General features: G+C 29.3%; 1 long non-coding RNA gene across 1 annotated transcript; it reads right to left on the bottom strand.

The window, feature by feature from the left end:
- On the bottom strand, positions 330-2335 carry LOC110262642. Its single transcript, XR_002347538.1, has 2 exons — positions 1066-2335; positions 330-682 (listed from the first exon to the last, which is right to left on the bottom strand). It is a non-coding gene; the product is annotated as an uncharacterized LOC110262642 (long non-coding RNA).

Below are 5550 nucleotides of genomic sequence, written 5' to 3'. Positions count from 1 at the left end.
ATCTTTCATCCTCAGAGACATTGGACCACAGATAAGGTGACTGGTATGACTTTGTCTTGAAAATGAGTTCCAGAATATTTTTGAGTTGCAACGATTGTCTATCCTCTCCACAATTAGTGGCTCTTGGATTCCCCTTATAAATATTTTAGAAAATAAATTGTATTCGATCTGGTTTTTATATTAAGAGCATCATAATCATTTTTTTCATATTACATCATCGAAATTATAAACATATAATAAAATCATAAAAAAGTTAATTACCATAAAAGAGTTAAAAAAATCTTTATTATTAAAATACTTTTGTCCATAAATGTAATCAAACTAAAATAAGAAAAAAATACTTAAACTAAAACAAAGAAAGCCTTTAAAAAGGTCAAATATCATGAATATAATAAAATGTACTAACTAATTCACCTAAAAATTCCTTAATCTAAATCAGAAAAAATATATACTCCTGACATCAATCACTTATGTTATCATCCTCATCATCATTAGAGCCTGTCCCAAGCTCATCTTCTGCAGGATCAGACAAGGTTGAAGAAAGTGGGAGATTCAACCTTTTATACAAAGCATGAATTGTCTTTTTAGTAGAACCAATTCTTTTCTGTTGAACCTTTAGTTGACGTCTTTGATCTTTTAACTTGTGCTCAGCATCATTCAACTTAACCTTTTGCTCTGACCACTAGAGAATACATAAATCAAAACAAAATATTAAATTCAAAGACATTGGCAAATGATAGAAAAAGAAAAGTGTTAATAGAGTTGAAGGAAAACTATTAACAGTGTTAATAGGATCAAGAGTTTGTATTGAATCAACAACCATAGCATGAGGGGAAAAAAGCTGAGATTTCTTCAATATATCCTGAAAACTAAATTAAGATAAAAAAAACGTACAAGTATCTAGACTTCACCATACAGTTCTCGCAAGTTAAGGCTATTACATGAAATAATCGCTTAATAGGACCCAGACAATAACTTCTATAAAAATCCATGTATAAAACAGAAAATAATATAACAAGAAGAATGCTAGCAGCCAAATTAATCAGAGGAAATCCATATTTCCACCTCAATATCAGTACTTGAATATAAATATATATCTGATTTAACCCTAAGGCGTTCTGCTCTGTTACCAATTTGCTCAAGGCTCTGTCACATGACACAAAACAAAATAAATGCAATCAAATTAGAGAAGGTTAACTGACTCTAAACCCAAAGCAACAAAATACAAAATGCTAGATGAGTACTAATTAAACAAGATTCTTTAATTTCAGAGCAAACTATTCACCATTTCTTTCTTTCTATTTTCTCTATCTCACATGATTTATATATACACATAGAAACTATAGTTACAAGCTTACATACATGGCAAACAATAATGCTGACACTTAAATTTAACTTGAAGATATTCTTATTTTTAGCATAGTAATACAAGCACCAACGGTTATTGGGGGAAAAATAAAAAAAGAAAAAAGAAGACAGTTGAATTTGGAGAGAAAGTTATGTTGTGATATATATTATTTTCAGAGCAAGCACAATTAAACTTGATGATACACAATCTGCAACACAGGAATAGATTCACAAGAACAGATTCACAACAAGTCAATTCTCTCAGTTTTTTTTTTCGGTAAAAATATTGGATCCTAACATATTCCTAAATTTAATATGCCCAAATTTAAACTTTCATTTTCACATCTGCAACACAAGAACAGATTCACAGCCAGGAAACCAAAATAATAGCCCTTATCATAAGAACAGAGAAACAGAGGGAAGAAATAGTTACCTTGTACTATTCATGGTGAGGATTGAGCGCCAATTGACTACATGGAAACTAAGCATTCAGAGAATATAATGCTAGCTAATAATGAAAATTAGTAATTCTTGAATTTGGATTCCATAGATAATATTAATTTATACACTCATATATTCATGTATATATAAGTCTTATTGTGCACATACCTTTAGAAGATATGAATAGTGATCTACTTTAAAAATCCGTAAGATAACAAATGATAAGTATATATGTCTGGTTTAACATTGTTGATTACTTCAGCTTAATTTGGCAACAAAATTACAATAAATGATGAATAATTGAATATACTAAAATTATATGGTAATTAAAGTTAATTAAAAAAAGAATATTTCCTGTTGCTATGATCTTGATCCACACTACACCACACCACAATATACATCTACTCTATGCATTTGAATTACAACTATTTCACAGTAAGCTTATTAATGTGAGGCGTGTCATTGAACCCATGATTCAAACATGGTGTTCACTGTTAAACAAACAGAATTCTGACATCATTGATAAAATTCACAATTCTAATTCAAATTCTAGCTGTATTGTATGTATTAATGCTCATTTTTTTTCTTTTATAAAAATTAGTTTGTTAAATCAAATAAAACTGGTATTTAATTTTACTGTAATAATATTAAAACTAAGCATTTTTTCAATTGTTATATGAAAAAGCAGTTTAGTTTAGTTTCTAAAATATTTAGGATGTGTTTGATTTAGCATTAGAAACACAAGAAGCTCGTTCAATCTTTTTGAACACTATAATTTTTTATTTGGCAATTTTTTTTCTCTAAACACAAACATAATTCTGGATTTTAACTACCGTTCATCAGAAGCAATAAATTATAGCTTTTTGCGTTTAGCGTTTGCGTTCAATTGTTAAATTGAAAAATTAATTGAAAATTTTATTTTTTTTGTCAGTTTTGTCATTTAATCTCATTTGTAATAAGAGATACTAGAAACAATCGTCAAAGTTCTTGAATTTTTTTCATGGTTATGTTTTACAAACAAATAATTTTTTAATATCATTATTAGTATTCTTTGTTAAGTTTTTATTTTTTATCAATTTTCTATTTATTTTCTTGTTCATAGTATGGATATTTTTGTTTAGAGTTTTAGAAACAAAAAGTGTACTCTTTTATAAGTTATATATAATTAAGGTTATTTTAGGGAAAAGAAACTTTATTTGAAATAGTAAAAATATTTGGGATAAATCATAGACCAATTTAAAATATAAACATTATTTTTATACTAAATGTTATAATTTTTCAATAAACATATGAAATCCGTTTGAAAACTGATGCACTTTTATTCGAAATTTACAAATGATGCTATTTTCGTCCCAAGTTTGTGGGAAAAAATTTTGGCTATTTCGAAGAGTTAGCTATAGTAATAGTATTTAAAACTAATTATAGACAAATTTGGGATAGAATTAATATTTTTAAAATTCGTCCCAAATCTGTCTAAAGTTATTCAGATGGAATACAGACGAATTATAGCTTTTGTCCGAAATGTGTTGCTAATCTGTATGAAAATTTTGGCGCCATCCAAAAAAAAATTGGCGCCAAAATTTGGGATAAAATTTAGACAAATTTAGGACAAAATATATTATTCCAATGCCTCCACTAAAAATTGTTCAACATTTGTCTCAAATTTGTCTGAAATGAAAAAGTCATTCAGACGGAATAAATTTTGTTTGAAATTTTCGTCCAAAAAAATCCTATTTCTAGTAGTGCCTCTCAATGGATACATTATTTAAGGTTAATTGTGATGCTAGCTATCCTAGCAATGGTGCTCAAGTTGATTTTGCTTGTATTAGCAAAGATTGGAAGGGATAGTGGCAATGAGGCTGTTTGGGAACAATTGAGAGTCGTAACATTTTGCAATGAGAGTTGTTTGTTATTTAGAGAGGCTTTCTTTTAGTATGAGACTCGGGCAAAGAGACATTATATGTGAGACAAACTGTGTGGAGACTTTTACTATTGTCAATAATTTACAGAATTATTCTGATTTTATTGATTCTTTGGTGTTAAAAATCTGAGATATCATGTCTTGGAAATGACGTGCAGATCTCCGGTTGATCTTAAAAAATACAAACATAATAACAGACATCATGACAAAGACTGCAATGAAGACTCTTTTCTCTTAAATGGAATTTTTGTTGTCTTGAAAAAGAATTTGAAAATAATATATTCTCTGAGACTATTTTTTTTAAATAATTTTTTATTTATTTTTATATTTTTTTATTGTTGTTTGTTTTTTTTTTCAAGTTACCAAAAAAAAATATAATTATGCATGGAGTGAAAAGAAAATAAATTTCAAGTCAATTATTTTGGCCGATAGAGTTTTCCTTTTTAAGTTATACTAGATGGAATTCCACGTAATTATCGGCATTATTAATGAATGTACTGTAATGGTTTTATTAGTATCTTAGTCAGCAAGCTAATTAAGAAGCACATGCATATGTACAAATTTGTATTGCCATTCTTCATTTGGAAAAGTCTTGGAAACAATGTTTGATATGTACATTCTGTTTTCTCGATTTTTAACAAATCGATGGTGGTTCGATTCTAATGTTTTGAGAGTAAAATTCATTCCTTTTTTGTAGGTACCAATTTTATATAAGTGCATCAAAACTTTTTCGATTAGATGAGTATTAAAATAACAAATAAATAAAAATTTTGTAAAAAGGTAAAAGAAGTTAAAAATAAGCAATTTAAAAGTTAAATTAACTGAAATCGAAAAGATTGCGTTGAAATTAAAAGAAAACGGTAAAGATGTCTTCGTCTAGGTCAAAGGGCTTTTAACATAAAAATTAAAGGTATTGGAATGTAAATTGCATTTGAAATTTAAATTGTTGCTTGAAACATAAATTTGACAAGAAAAGTAACGTTTACAGAAAATGTAAATGGAATTTAAAGACAATGAAGGAACCCTACAGAAATTAAACTCGAATGCAGACTCAGAAATTCGCTGGGGATGTGAGTGTGCTTGAGTGTATTTCTGAAAAGAAGTTCCAACCTTTATTCCCTGAAACTTTCTAATATTTATAGCCTACTCGTTGTAACCGATTATTGATTACATGGTGCTGTCTTGAATGCGCACTACTTGGTAACCGTTCCCACTCTTTTGTTAATGAAACGTTATCCATCAATTCCTCACGTGGTGAAAGTCTCCAACTTCTCCACTCATGTAATTGCTCGATCTGTTATTCGAACCACTATTCAATTTCTCCTTTCGATTACTCATCCGATCATACCCGTTCGATTTGGTAGAGTGCTTAAAATTGAATCCGTGTCGAGTACCTTCATCCAATGCCTGCACGTGCATCTTTTCAACAACCGCCCACTACAAGGATTTTGCTCATTTGTGGCGATTTTTTTCCTATTTGTGGAGGTTTCAAACCCCCACAGAAAGGATCGTGGCAGTTTTCGGAAACCCCCAAAATTTGAGGTGTCACGAGCTCCTTTGTGGCGGTTTTTCACAACCCCCACAATTTCATTCAGTGGCGGTTTTCTATACCTTTTGTGGGGGTTCTGTACTTGCGTTTTGTAGCAATTCTTGGTTAATCATTGTGGCGGTTTAGAACCCCCATAAAAATAATTTTCAATTTAAAAATAAATACATTCATGTGGGTTTCAACCTCCACAAACATGTCAATATTAGTCTGAAACAATTAATCTAGATACTAGAATTACATTATTATACTACTAATCAATTATCATTTAAAAGAAATCTTTAAATAAGACACA

Source organism: Arachis ipaensis, chromosome B05, assembly GCF_000816755.2.
Source record: "Arachis ipaensis cultivar K30076 chromosome B05, Araip1.1, whole genome shotgun sequence".
Lineage (NCBI taxonomy): Eukaryota > Viridiplantae > Streptophyta > Magnoliopsida > Fabales > Fabaceae > Arachis > Arachis ipaensis.
The sequence above is the reverse complement of the archived record's forward strand: the minus strand, read 5'-3'. Positions and strand labels throughout refer to the sequence as shown.